The sequence below is a fragment of the Myotis daubentonii genome, chromosome 2, assembly GCF_963259705.1.
Source record: "Myotis daubentonii chromosome 2, mMyoDau2.1, whole genome shotgun sequence".
Classification (NCBI taxonomy): domain Eukaryota; kingdom Metazoa; phylum Chordata; class Mammalia; order Chiroptera; family Vespertilionidae; genus Myotis; species Myotis daubentonii.
In genome coordinates this window covers 194,461,527-194,476,796 of record NC_081841.1, presented here as the reverse complement: position 1 = coordinate 194,476,796, position 15,270 = coordinate 194,461,527, and the positions used below count along the sequence as shown (strand labels likewise).

Below are 15,270 nucleotides of genomic sequence, written 5' to 3'. Positions count from 1 at the left end.
TTGGAAAACAGATCACATATAAGATTAAGGGTGAATCTAACACAGCTGAACTGTCTATCATTAATGAATTAGATAAATTTTGTTGCCTATTTCAGTCATTCCTCTAGGGCCAGGACTGTGTGTTGCTCTAGGAAATTATGGTCCTTAAAAATAGTACTTCAAAAACCTTAGTGCTATAAAAGAAAATGCAGAGTTGACTTTCTTTTTTTAATGGCGTTGGACACCCTTGTCTTTTTCCCATAAGCAGCAACCGCTCCACATAAACTAAGCCGGTTGAACTTTCTCCCTGTTGTCAGCCTGCTGCCCGGCTTCCAAAGAGTTAAGCTGGAGGTTTGTGAGGTCATGTGTGACCTCACTGGGTCTGGACTTTTGAAGCAAGGCTCTTGGAGGGAAGCTGCCTGTTGAGAGGGGAGGCTGGGCAGAGGGGGAAGGACTTCAACTTTTCCAAGTTCTTGCCCCTCAGCCCCTGAGGGATATAGTGGCATTCTGGGAGCATGTCACTGTGGAGTCCGTGTGCAGCCGTGTGCACGCACCACAGAAGCAGCTGTGGAAGTCCATTAAAAGGGCCCTTGCAGACAATGAAGGCTTGCTGAGCAGATGGACCGGGAGAATGCTCTTTGTATCTGTGACAAAATTATGGGCAGACTGTTTGCCGATGGAGGTAACTGGAATTCCGCTTGTTTTCTTTGTTTGGTCCTAGGCCCTGCTGGATAATATATACGATGGTAATTATAGAAAATGCCTTAATGTTAAACTGTTTTATTTCAAAGGAAAAACATTGTAAGAAAGTCTTAGAAACTTAGGAGAACGATCATTCTTAGAGGTTGTTTTCTAAATAAGGTGACAGAAATGGGAAGCGTGTATTTGTTAGGGGTTTCTGATGTTTAGTCCAGATGAGACGTCTCCCAGCATAGACTTGTGGTGGGACGTAGCCTGGGGCTCCGAGACTGTGTGCGCTTTCAGATACCTTTTGTGAAACTGGAACTTCATTCAGCCGTTGGAAGGTCACCAATTTGAGCTGGTCATTCAGTGGGGTCCATTCTGCCTAGGGCACAAGGCTGTCATTCTTATTTTGGTGTATCACTGCTCTAAAGGGACTGTGTTGTCGGGATAGAACATGATTTGTCTTAGAATTCGGCATTTGGTTTGAAACTTCAAAGGCTAGCCAGTCATCTAAAGAAAAAAGTCATAGGGGTTGTTTCTGTTGGTGTGTTTTTTTTCTGGAGTTGTGGGACTTTCAGCTGCACGGTTTCTCTCTGGGAAGGTCTCTCTCTGTGTTCATGTTCAGCAGGGATAGACAAGTGCAGGGTGTAACATCAGTGCTGGTAAAGAGGAGCTCCGGCCAAGTGCACTGACATTACCTCCACTCCTTTTTTTGGTTAATTCTCACCCAAGGATATTTGCTTCTCTTGATTTTTAGAGAGAGTGGAAGGGAGGGGGAGAGACACACAGAGAGAAACATCAATTTGAGAGGGATACATCGATTGGTTGCCTCCTGCACGCGTCCTGGTGGGCGACTGACCAGGGCTGGGGATCAAGCTTGCAACTGAGGTACATTTCCTTGGCTGGAATCGAAGCCCAGACCCTTCAATCTGCAGGCTGATGCTGTAACCACTGAGCAAACCGGCTAGGGCTATGTCCATTCTTGAGATGCTTAGGGATAAAGGATTTGTGAACACCCCAGAGCCTGTGAGAACCCTAGTGCTTGAACATACAGGCTAGTCAGCTGATCATAACAGGTGTGTTTGTGGGTATGTATTGGTAAGTTGGTATTTTTTGCCCTGGTTATAGATTTTTAAGTTCATAATTTTAAGTTCATATTTCCAATATTTTATTTTTTAAAATCTTTATTGTTGAAAGTATTACTTATGTCCCCTTTTTCCTCCCATTGACCTCTTATAGCCCATCCCCACCCCCAGCCCCAGGCCTTCACCATCCTAATTGTCTGTGTCCATGGGTTATGCATATATGCATACAAGTTCTTTGGTTGATCTCTTCCCACCTATTTCCAGTATTTTATATCATTTGTCTTACGTGTCCCATCAATATAAAGTTTTTACCTCTTTCTAAGTGGATATTTTGTAGCTTTAATAATAAAGGACAAAGAGAGTGCTTGAAAAAAAGGATGTGAAACATATTTTGTGAGAGGCATAACGCATAGTGGTTATGAGCCTGGACCTGGCATTGTAGGCCCATTGGTTTAAGTTCACCTCTACTTCTTACTGTTGACCTCTATTAAGTTACTTAATTACTCTTGGTTTCTTCACATGTAAAGTAAAGATGCTAATATGAGGGGTCTGTGGTGTGAGGATTAACTGAGGTGCAATGCATGGAAAGCATTCAGCAAAATTTCTCCTGCATTAATAAAAGCTCGATTAATATTAATAAACCTTGGCTGCTATTATGTTTAAATTGTTCTTTCTAATTAATGTGAGGCACCTGAGGAGGAGTTAGAGTTGTGGCCATGCTGTAAGCATGTGGCAGGGTTCCAGGTGGCACCTTTATAGTGCCTTGTACCCCACAGGGGGCCCCTCTTCCTAGCCATCGGTCACCTCTTGAACGTAGCCTTTGGTGGCAAGGAGGACTGGGAGGGAAAAGTGGGTCAGTTAGTGCAAATCCATCAACACTTAGTGGGAACATCATTAGGCTCCTGTCCTGCCCTGTCAATAATGTGTTGGTTTCATCATCTTTGAATATGGAGAATGGCATTGCAACACTTGTACCTCATCGGTGGCATGTGACCCATGCTGGGAGTAAGAGTGACATGGTTGTCAGGACCTGCTGTTCTTCCGCGATCTTCCCATCTACCGGCGCAGAGTGTCTCTGCCACGCAGCGGCGGCTGCTCTTGGAGGGGTTATCTGTGTCTCTAGGGTGGCCCTTTCTATCTCTGTGCTCCAGGAGTTAGTAGCTGTGCTAACTAACTGCTTAGCTTCTGTTTCCTGGACTGTGACTTCTGGACAGCATCTTTTCCCATGGTTATTGAGCAGGTAAAAATATGTGAAAATGCCTGGCACAGAGTAAGTACTAAACACTAAAACTTTTTGCTTCTTTAAAAATTGTTCCATTTCTTCTGTTACTGTGAAGGTAATATGTAAGTCTTTCCTCGTTTTGTTTTATACAAGTTTCATGTCTGATCAGTGCTTCTTAAGCTTTTAATTTACACAGTTTGCTTGTGTTATTAGTGGACTCCATCTAGTGTCAGTTTCTCTGTTTGCCTCCATCACTTCCCAGTCCAGTCTGTAATCCTTACAGCTTTTAAATTTAATTTGAAGTATAAAAGGAGTATGTGCCAATGGTAAAAATTCAAATAGGAGTTAGTTTGGTGTCACTTCCTAGAAGGAATCTGCTGGTGGTTTCCAGTGTATCTGTGCGAGGCGAGGTCTGGGCAGCTCGTTGGGAACCAGCTGGAAACTACCTTCCTGGTGCAGAAGGACAGATTGGTATGGAGAGAGCTGTCCGTGTCGCCAGCTCCCATGCAGCTCGGTCTCTCTCCAGTTCTACAGCACAGTGTGTGGAAGGTTCGGGAGCTCCCTTGAAGGGATCTGCCTGCACAGCTGGGTGTGTCACCAAGAGCCCAATGTGCTTTACCGGTTGGTTCAGCTCTAGCCACACTGTTTGGTTCATGTGATCAGGCCAGAGCCTTGCAGGAGTGTGAGGCACAGGGCTTCTCTCAGACTGTTGGGCTGAACCTGCTAGAAAAACACTCAGTCCTGGAGTTCTGGGGAGGCAGAGCCTGGCTTGGGTTCCAGCAAGGATTTTAGTCATTGTTTCGCTGGCCTGAGGGTGTGGTTCAGTCAGCCTGGTCTGCTGTTGTGTTTGGCTTTTGGTCACTAATAACACTGGGCGGAGGAGGTGTAGAAGGAGGTGCACTGAATAGGGAGTTGGAAGATGTGGGTTCAACTTCCAGCCTTGCTGTTTACCAGCTGTGAGCCTGTACAAGGCTTCTTCAGGCCTCAGTTTCTTTACTTCGAAAAGGGGACCATTGTGAGGATGAAATTAAATGCATAAACAAAAAACCAAACTCATCAACAGCAGAATGGGGAAGGGGGTGGAGGGTGTCAAAAGAGGATCAAATACAAGGTGACGGAAGGGGAATAACGGACTTTGGGTGGTGAGCATATAATAGAGTATAAAGCTGTTATATTATAAAGTTGTACACCTGCAGTTTATAATTTATGTGTTTTTTTTTTTTACCAATGTTACCCCAATAAATTTAATAATAAAGTATATAATGTATGTGAAAGTGTTAAATAGACTGCAAAGTTCTCTATGGGTTTTTAAAAATATATATTTTATTGATTTTTTACAGAGAGTTAGAAACGTTGATGAGAGAGAAACACTGATCAGCTGCCTCCTGCACAACCCCTACTGGGGATGTGCGTGCAACCAAGGTACATGCCCTTGACCAGAATCGAACCTGGGACCTTTCAGTCTGCAGGCCGATGCTCTATCCACTGAGCCAAACTGGTCAGGGCTATGGGTTTTTAAAATTAGTTTTTCTTTTTCTTTTTTTAAATATATTTTATTGATTTTTTACAGAGAGGAAGGGAAAGAGATAGAGAGCTAGAAACATCGATGAGAGAGGAACATCGATCAGCTGCCTCCTGCACATCTCCTACTGGGGATGTGCCCGCAACCCAGGTACCTGCCCTTGACCGGAATCGAACCTGGGACCTTTCAGTCCGCAAGCCAACGCTCTATCCACTGAGCTAAACCGGTTTCGGCTAAACTTAGTTTTTCTTAAAGAACTGGCTCATTCCTCTGAGCTGGTTTAGGTAGATTGAAATATTTGTGCTTTGGAGGTGGAGGAGGAACAGTGTAGCTGCCTGATGTTTGGTGTCTTTGGACTTTATCCCATCTCTTCACGAAGGTCATTTGGCCCCTCTGCTCTTGAGTGCCCCGGCATGCCTACAGCCTGTATTTGAAGGGAGGAGAGCAATATAATTTCTGTGCTCAGAATGTTCTCCACTCCCTTTTGTTGATTCAGCTGGTCCTTTATTGAGGCTCTGCTTTTTAGCAGAGGAAGCACTGAGACTGAAGCCTGTGCCTCCCCCATTTACCCAGCTCTGCTGCTGATTGTGAGACCTGGGATCCCTTAGTTTCCTCATCTGTACAACAAAGGGGTTGGACTAAAAGCCCTTTTGCATGTTGGGTGGAGATGGTGACTGTCTTTCTTTTTCTGTCTTCCCTCTATCTTGCTATATCCATCATCTTATTGACCAGTTTCTCCTTCCCCCTTTTAAACAACTTAGGACAGTTATCTTCATAAAATAAGATGAGTGAGTAATGAGGCTCAACATCCAGTCACGGGCACTGTGTTGACTTCTGAGACTTCAATGTAATGAAAACCTTTTAAGGGTGACAGGGTGTCAGGGTGAGTATCAAATTGTCCTGCCTATAACCTCCTGACTTTGACATTGCCTTGTTTTATAGACATCCATGACTCATCGTTCTCTGATCAGGGCTTCACGTCTCAGCTCTGTTATGGGAGCTGTGAGAACCTGAAAGAGGAAAGAAAGGATGGCATGGCAGCTGGTCGCTGAAATGGAGATGCCATCCTGAGAAGAGATGGAGAAGGAATATTCCTTTAGCCAAGACTGTAATCCCTTCAGGACAGGGGCGGAGGCCTTTGCCAGGCTGTGTGGGAGACGTTTGCTGTGCTGTGGTTTGGTTCTCAGTGCTAGTCATCCATCCTGGTTTCTCAAGTTCTTTATCTAAATCTTGTTGAATGGAGGAGCACATCTATCTTGAGTGGACATTTTCCTCAGCCTTTCCCAGGTGATTTTACTTCTAGGTGACAGAATGATAGGGAAACATTTGTATTTCTTCCATATTTGCTGCTGAAAGATAAACAAAAATACAGTTAAAAACTATCTCTGCAGCCTGCAAATCAGAAGGCTCAGGACTGGCCCAAATTGTGGGAGACTGTCTGGCTCCTAGAACTTGTGTGTAGTGCGGACCTTGGGGGACTCATCAGCTGGGCCAGCTGTTAAAGACCCAAGGAAGATGTCCTTCTCATTGAAACAGTCCACCTAAAGAATTGCAGGACTCGTGGCTTCAAAGGCAATGGTTGGTAAGAGGAATGCAGATTTTGTGTGATTGACTGTATAGCCCAAGTGTATGACTATGTGTTGTAGGAGTTATCTCAGTTGTAGACTCTTCCAATAGCAATGTAAGTGAAGATTCTTGCTAATTCCAAAAGGCCAGGTCTCAGATATTTATTTACCTTGCATAAACTTTGCATCAAATACATCAACACCTATTAAAATGCCAGGTATATTCAGGATTGGAGGTGGGGATATGGCTGACTGGTTTAGAAGGTAATGAAGAGTAAACCTAAGGAGTAAAATGACTGCATTTTCTGGCATCCTGACTTTGGAAGCTGGTATGTCCCATCCTTGGCGATGACTTTGAATTCACAATGGAAATTGCATAGCTGTGCATTTTCTGCAGCTTAAAAATGAGGGGATGAGCCCTGGCCGGTTTGGCTTAGTGAATGGCGCATCGGCCTGTGGACTGAAGGGTCCCAGGTTTGATTCTGGTCTGGGGCATGTACCTTGGATGCGGGCACATCCCCAGTCGGGGGCGTGCAGGAGGCGGCTGATCAATGTTTCTCTCTCATTGATGTTTCTAACTCTCTGTCCCTCTCCCTTCCTCTCTGTAAAAAATCAATAAAATATATTTTTTTAAAAATGAGGGGACAAAAAGTATCTGCATGAAACACAGCCACAGAATGTCAGTTGCCACATTTTAATGTAATAGTAAACTGCCTAATCGGCAGGGCTCACTTTCTATGTGGGATCCTGGTAAAGTTACTGGTCATTCTGTCCCCCTCTCTCCCCAACCCCCCAGTTGATAAGCAATATGGATTTCACAACCCAATCCTCTGAGAGTAACTTCTTTAAAAAGAGAGAAGAAAATTTTTTGCCAAAGTATTTTACTGGGAAATTTAGGTTGAACAAAACAGGTACCCACCACTGCACTCACACACAAAAGGCTATTTCCAGAAACATGGCGAGATGAGAAAGAACTCAGTCAGTAAAGCGTTTGAAATGTCAATGCTGCTCCATTCTGCTTCTCAGTTCCATGCCGCTTCGCTTGGCTGCCTGAGTGGGAGACGGCCATCTCCTGAGTCGGCAGCATCTCTTCCGGTGGCACCCAGGTCTTCTTGGGAGGTCTCAGGGCCCCACACCATGAGGCCAGCGCTGGCAGGAGCCTGAGAGATCCATTGCTGAAGCCAGGCTGTGGGCCAAGGGTGGAGTTGCCCCACCCAGTGTGTGTTAAGTATCAAAATCCACCCATGGTTGGCTAGGCGTAGAAGTAATATTTATCTTGTGTTGCACTCAATTCTGTGGAAATATATCTGAAGACAGCAGTCTGCTGAAACTGTACACCAACTTGGCTAAAAATGGAATTAGATAGGCCTAAAAGAACTTGTAGAGAAATTGTCATTAAAGGAAGTAACAGGATCTAGGGTTCTCCCCACCCCGACGCCCCCACCCCCCCTTAAAAGAAGCTCTTCTTTTTGTGCTCTGAAGCCGTTCTTTCCACTTGGTTTCTTGATGGCACATTTTCTCCCTTCCTGCTCGTCTCCCCCTGCCTTTTCTGCCCCATCTTCAGAGTTATTCAGGTTGTGATGGATCTTTTCCTTTCCCAGAATATTTAATCGTGCTCACCCCCCACCCCCACCCCCGCATTGTTTCTCCAGTCCACGTTTTGTCTTGCAAAGCCTCAATAGCCACAGATGGACCGGGACTAGAAGTCATGATGTTGTTGTAGCCAGTGCACATCTCAGGCCAGTGTGACGCTGATGAGCCCAGCGTGCCTCCAGAGCCTCCTGCGGGAGGTGGATGTCTGCAGTAGTTCAGGGTCAGCTGGTGAGACGAGGGTCTCGCAGGAAGAGCGTGATGGTGGGAGTTGGGAGTCTGGGGCTCTGGCTCCAGTTGTCTGTATCTAAATTTTTAGCCTCTCTCTGCAGCCTCCATTCACTCATCTGGAAATGAGATTAGATTAAATAACTTGCAACATACAATTCCAATTCCAGAAATCCATTACTTGACTCTGTGAAATCATACTCATTCTGGCTCCTTAGATTAGAGCTTTGTGACCATTTAGGATCTTCTATGCAAGCACAACTTGAAAACCAGCGAGGAGCCTGCCCAGTGATAAGATGGAGAGCAAGCGCAAGGAGGGAGCAGTTCCATTCTTGGGCTGTCTTTCTTGGTCTGCTTACACAGCTTCACTCTTTGTATTGTGCTCCCATGGCAGCAGCCTGCACTGGTTACCCTTCCGCAGAGTTGACCAATAAGAAATATTTATGAGCCCAGCACGCTTCCGCTGCGCGACTCTGCTTCTGCAATAAGAAATATTTGTATTGAAACCCCAAATGCACCTCTTCTAGGAAGGTGAGCTCAGAGACAGTAGGAGCTTATAATTCTCTTCGTGGCTGAAGAAAGTGACTAATGGTTGTATCTTCTCCATCCCTTTTCAGAGGCTCCTTATTTCTCCCTTCAAAGCAGAAGTGGGAGCCACAGCAGCTGAAATGAAACCAGGACGTAGGAGGTGAAAGTCCATGTGATTCCCACTTGACTCATAGTCGTCCAGTGTAAGGATATTGTAGGCCCTGTGCACAGGAGAACACCTCTCTCCCTTTGGAGTGGAAGAAGTATGGAGTTGGCAGTCTGGAGTGTATTACAATAACACCTTGAAACTGGGAATGTTGCTGGCCAAATTCTGAGCTGATCTTATCTTTATTTACTTTTATAATTTTTTTGTTAGTCCCAAGGATATTTTTCCATTGATTTTAGTGAGCATGGGAGGAAGAGGGAAAGACAGAAAGAAACATCAATGTGAGAGAAACACATCCATTGGTTGCCTCCTGCACAAGCTCAAACAGGACCCAGGCCGGGAGAAGTCTGCAGCTAAGGTACACACCCTTGACCAGGATCAAACCGAGGACCCTTTGGTCCGAAGGCTGATGCTCTCTCCACTGAGCCAGATCGTCTAGGGCTGATCTTAGCTTTAAAATGTGAGAGTTGGGCTAGGCAATATTTAAGGTGTTTTCTAGGACCAACACCCCAGGAACCTGTGATTTTCCTCTTTGTTTGCAAAGACCATGAGAGAGGAGAGTCAGTGAGGGAAGAGGAGGGGTCAGAGCAGCCGGTACTGCTGATGCCCGGTAGAGCCTGTAGTGTCTTTGAAGGCAGAGGCTGTCTTCTAATTTTTGTGCAGCCAAAGTCCAGGTTACCTCAGAACATCTTAAAATTGGTTGTTCCTGTGGTCAGTGTACTGATTTTGGCATTTGTTTATCAAGGCGCCAGCAGTCTAAGGCACAACCTCCCACAAACTTCAGTGGCTGAATTTTTCCCGTGGTGGTGGCAGAACTTTTGAACTGGCTACACCTTCACCAGGAGAATGTCTCCCTCCTGGGAGAAGTGGAAACTTTTCTATCCATCTCCCTCTTTCTGTTTCTTTGGCTTTTGTCTCTTCAGTATAAGCCTCAAGGATGTCCATGGTCCCTCAGCCTAATAGCCTGTGTGAAATGTCTGTTGGCATTCGGGTTGGAGGACCTGATGGTGTTTTGAACCTTGAGGTGAGGATTAGCAGGGACCATCAGCCACTCTCCAGGGAATTATTTACCTTTGCTATCCTGATAACAGTGCCAGTTAGAACATTGGTATTCTTATTGATAAGGCTGAGCACACACATTGAATGGCTTATTGAGAGTATTTTCTGGTCAGGAGGGGGTCTGAAAATCTCTTTTTCTTTCCTTGCTTCTTTCAGTAGCACAGGGCGACTTTACAGTTGGCAAATTGCCTTGAGTTTAAGATATACCCTGTCTCAGAGAAGGATACCACTCTACTGGGGCTGGAGAAGACTTTGTTTAGGCTCATCCCACTGACTTACATGAAGGATATAAATTCAGTGTTGGCTGTTACACTTGCATTTGGTTATCTGTGCTGTGTTTTATATCCCTGGTCAACAGGGATATAAAAAGGATTTCATCTCTGTATGCTTATTTTACTGAGAGTAGTTTCTGTATTGACTTCTTAGACTCAGAGGTAGTCTGAGTTATTTGAATTTCTCTCTTCTGCCATATCATGATTGCTGTAGTTATAAGATCTGGGAAACCTCACCTGCGGGCAGCAGGGAGGGGAGGAGAGAGGCAGAGGGCTCAGACTGCCCCACCTGTGTGATTGGGCGTGGATCGGGTAGATCCAAGAACTCTCAGTTTGAACTACCCGTCTCCTAAAACCCTGTCCTGTTCTCCTGGGCGTGATGAATGGAGAGAGAGTTGCCACTCTGCCATGTCACTAACTCTGGGGCCACAAACAGGACTAGTCAATGTGGTGGTGCAGCTGCCAAATGTCCTGGAGATTGCATGGCTCCTCGGCTCACTGCTGCTGTGGTAGCCTCTCTGTCCCACTCCTCTCAAGGCAGTATCTGTGCAGATGTGGCCAAGCTTCTAGGAGTGATATAATCTCACATTAGAGTGGTAGTAGTAAAATATGCTGTTTACTTCTGAGGAAATATTCTAACTTACTAAATGTCATATTTTTATCTCATGACTTTTCCCACTTGAGAACAAACTTAACCTCAAGTTAAAACTGTATTCTATTTAAATAACAAGATTTAAAAAAATCCAGGCCAGTTTGTGAACTCATATGACACACTGCGAGCCATGGCTGTACACTCCTAGATTTGAATGCAAAGCTTTTCCCACCGATTTAGAATGAACTGGTCATTGTAACCAGTTTTGTGTGGAACAGTTGTTTCTCATCCCAACCCTGGAATGACGTCATTTTCTTTATACCCAACGTAAATGCTATGCAGACTAGATGGTTCTGGAATTTGACTGCTGTTTTTCTCTTGATTAAAATCTTGTGTTGCAAAAGAGCCCTGCTAGTGAACAGTATCCTTATAAGTTATTGTTTTTGTGCTTCTAACTTTTCTGGTAATAAATCTCATTTTTCCATGAAAAGGCAGCCCATCCTTTTTAAGGTGGAGTAGGGGTTGTGGTTGAAATTGCAAATATCCTGTGTGTCCTATTTTGATTTCTTAGCTTCAGAGTGTCCTTTTAGTGGAAGTGATTCAATCTCAGTGTGGTTTGGGTTCAAGGGTACAGAACCGTCAGAACTATAAATATGGTTGAAGGAAGGAGGATCATTGTTATATTTAGCCAAGATAAAGTATACTTTAAGTTGTTTACATATAAGGCCTTGAATTAAAGAGAGGGAAATGTGTTATCCCCTAGGAGTAATTAATAGAATTTTCAAGTTTCTGATGGAAGATATATGTGTCTACCTCAAATTACTTATATGTGCATGAAAAAGAAGAAGGGAGAGAGGAACTTGTAGAGAATTCCACCCTCTTTAGAGTTATCAAGGGACTGAAGGGGGAACTTTCTATGATATCTTCATTTTTAAAGAATGATTATCGAAACTGTTCTAGTTTATTCCTGGGAAGATAGAGCTCTTAGATAATTATGGATAATTGGCATGATGTAGAGGTTATTAATGCATATCTTCCCATAATCATGTTAAAATTTGTAATCAGATCACACTGATTGCTGGGCCTCTTCTGGGACCAGAACTCTGTGCAATGGGTAGGACCGTGTATAGGGTTAGGAACCTGGTTCTTTACCAGAGGATTTGTCTTTATAGCCCAAACTGGCCATTTCCTGATAGTATTACCTTGGGCAAAAATCCTCCCTTCTTTCCTTCTGAAATGGTCCCAGTAACATCTACTTCCCAGAGGTATTGCCAGCATCAGTTGAGATGATGCTTATGAAATGCTAACACAGTGCCTCAAACTAGTAAGTGCACAGGGAATGTCAGCTGTTGTCACTGTCTTCGTTGCCATCATCATTGTTACCAGGGAGTTCCATATACTTGAATCCGCTATTTCACCACATATTTCTGTTCTTTCCATTGAGCATAAAGCTCAGATTAGCATCAAGGGACAGTATTACACACTCACTTCTTTTTCTACTTCTCTATTCTCTATACCTTTTTTGGTGCCCTCCGGACATTGCTAGGTGAGGACTGAAGTTGTATCTGAAAGCTATTATTAGAAGAGCAGAAAGAACTACACACCCAGGACACAGAGTTCTTTGTAGGTACCTTTCCAGGGAGAAGGAAGTCCCATGCCTCTCTTACTACTTTATTGCACAAAGTGGGGGTGGGGGGAGAGAAATTCCAATAATGCAGACCTCGTGCTGATATTTTTAGCTATGGTGATTCTGATTCCTCATTCTGGCTGGTCTATCTGTAACAACTCTCAGGAATGGGTCCCTATGGTCCTTCTGATGATTCTATTTTATTTTTTATTAACAACCACAGCAGAGACACAGTCTTCTAGAGTGGTGCACTGTGAATGGAAAAAATAACATGGAAATCAACTATCTCCTTACAAAAGTGAGAGAGTAGGAAAATGTGTGGGTCTCTGCTCAAGAAAAATCCACGCCTGGTCCACGTGTTCTGGCAAAAGGGAACGTCAGGGGAAGTTCCTTTCTTTCTGTGCCTGAACAGGGTGCTAGGCTTGCTGTAGTCAGAGCACTCATTCTCTGATACCTATTTATGTCTGTAGTCTTGGCTGAAGAGCTCTCACTGATTGAATATTAATAAAACCATCCAATATTTGTGAGATCTAACTCACCTTAGAACTAAACCGAACGTCCAGATTGCTGTGAAGGAGAACCAAAAGAGTTGTTTCCACTTAAGCCCCTGGTGGGAGCATTTTTATGTCAAAACTGAACTACCTCTAAGCAGTCCCTGCACCATAGAGGTTTATAAAGGGCGAGTACCCTTTGGAGCCATGTGGTCTTGAGCGGGTTTGGGTTTATGGGAATTCACAGTGATGCTTCAGAGTCGCTGTGTTTGGTCCAAGGAGCTCTGGTTGTGGGCTAACTGCTGGTTGGTGTGGTCCTCGGTCAGCAGACTCAAGTCTCCTTGTGTGTCCAGCAGTAGGCTCTGGCTACTTCCCTTCCCGGGATTCTAAGACATTTGATGAAATACCTGCTAAAATGGGAGGATGGGGGAGTCCATCTAATTGCTACCTTTCTTCTCCTATGGCTAGTAGCTGTGGCTTTTTGTTTGTTTTTATTTATTTATTTTTTTTTTATCATCTCTACCTTCTCTATGCCTCCATTGGTCTTGAGTATTCTGCTAACAAATAGAGTAAGTTCTCATTGAACAAAGGGAGAGACCAGATACCCTTTATTAGTTTATGCTTTTAAATTCATTCTGTTATCCTCACATCCCGAGGCAGATGGGGTGTCTCTCTCGGTGCTATGGGTCAGTATAGAAGCCGCTCCCTAACATGCTCCTTCGGAGACTTCCTGAGAGTGGCTCAGTCCTGTTAGCAACAGACCAGAGTTTCTTGAAAACCTCAAATAATTTTTGCTGTCTTCACCATAGTTGAGTCACCCAGGATGACTGGTTAATACCAGCTGGCTGGGTGCAACCCAGAAAAGCCCACCCACACACCAGCACCCTTCCTTTTCGAACAATGCTTGCACTTCCTCTCGCCATTTCCACATGGGATCCGGGGAGCCCTTTCTCTGCAGGAAAGTAAGTGCGATTCCTCTGTGCTAGTGGGTTTTAAAACGTGTGTGTGTGTGTGTGTGTGTGTGTGTGTGTGTGTGTGTGTGTTTAAATAGACCACCATTTTAAAAACAAAGTATTACGAAGAACTCGCTTTTGTCAGATGGTTGGAAGTGGAGTTGCTTTGTCAGAAGCCCGAGTGGAGCGGTACTGAACTCTACTCTGGGCATCCCTGACGCCCCAGGGCGCTGCTTCGGTGAGTTGTCCTCACTAAGGATAAATGACATATTTCTCTCTCTTTTTCCGTGCTGCACACGAGCATACCTAGACACAGGTACACACATTAGCAAACCGTGGGACAGCCTACTGAGCCATCCAATTAGTGTGGATACCACTGAACTGCCTTAGGCATGAGTTGTCACTGCTGGTCGGGTTCACCAGGCAGTTTAGGTTGTAAACTTGATTTTTATCCAACAGAAATCAGGAGACTTCTTTTGCTTTCTATTCCCTACTTAGGTTTTTGTTTTAGTACTGTTAAAATAGCAAAGAGTATTTTAATAACTTAAACAAGCATAGGACAGCGTTCGAGAATTTTAGAAGAGAATTCACCTTGTCCCCCTACACACACAGGTACACGAGTTATGCAGATAAATAAACATAGTGAGGCCAAGGAAGTGAGGTGTAACTTGTTTCAAGTCTTACAGTTGATGAAATTGAAACAATAATTCAACTCTCGCCCTAACTGGTTTGGCTCAGTGGATAGAGCGTCGGCCTGCGGACTGAAAGGTCCCAGGTTCAATTCTGGTCAAGGGCATGTACCTTGGTTGCGGGCACATCCCCAGTGGGAGGTGTGCAGGAAGCAGCTGATTGATGTTTCTCTCTCATCAATGTTTCTAACTCTCTGTCCCTCTCTTCCTCCCTGTAAAAAATCAATAAAATATATTAAAAACTAATTCAACTCTCTTGACTTTCTTAGACATCCTGCTGTTCCAGAATGTCTTTGCCACATCTGCCCACTGTCTGTGATCTGCCACACAACACGGCCCCACAGACCTCTCCCAGGGAGGTGGATAAGCAGTATTCACAGTGTGGTGTCTGAAGGCTTCCTAGGACACATCCCAGCTCTGCCATACTGCTTCCTCATGCCTCAACTTTCCCATCTGTCAAATGGACATACTGTATGAAGATTAAATGTGCTAATGTCCGTAAAAGTCTCAGAACAGTGCCTGGAACCCTGAAAGTGCTTAATGTATATTAACCCTCATTTTTGTCTGAATACTGTAAATCGCAGTGGAGAGAAGTGAAGTGGAGTCCTTTATGGGTCCCACTGAAATGCTTACCTCAGCCTGGGCCAACCATTTAGCTCACTTAGCTTAGCAAATGCCAACGCCAGGCCATTTCTGGAAGGCCTGCATGTTTGTCACAAGTGTTTTGAGACATTCTGGCTTAGGTCTCTCCTCCAACCCCCCCCCCCCCCCCCAACCCCTTGCCTGTTACTCAGGGGGCATGGGGCTTAGCTGTGTAGCATGATGTGGTGGGACAGTCTCAAGCAGAAGGAATTTCCATTTCTTTGAAATATTGCAGAGTAATTTTGTTTAACTCTGAGGACAGAGGGATCCTTAATGGCCCCTGGTCTGACTACTTTCTACTAAGCACAAGCCAGTATTTTGTTCCTCCATGTAATACCTTGGAGTTTAGCAGGAGGTGGGCGGAGAGAGAAAAGTT

The 15,270-nt window shown here is 44.6% G+C and overlaps 1 protein-coding gene across 5 annotated transcripts in view; it reads left to right on the top strand.

Annotated features, from left to right (window-relative positions):
- The window catches only part of PSD3 (pleckstrin and Sec7 domain containing 3), a 526,912-nt gene that overhangs the window by 264,836 nt on the left and 246,806 nt on the right, over nucleotides 1-15,270 (top strand). Inside the window, exon 1 of one of the 5 annotated variants that reach the window (XM_059685227.1) lies at nucleotides 391-661. The exons of the other annotated variants lie outside the window; for them this stretch is intronic. The gene's annotated coding sequence lies outside the window, so the exon portion shown is untranslated. Of the gene's footprint in view, nucleotides 1-390; nucleotides 662-15,270 lie in introns of those variants that run through there. 5 annotated transcript variants of the gene reach the window in all.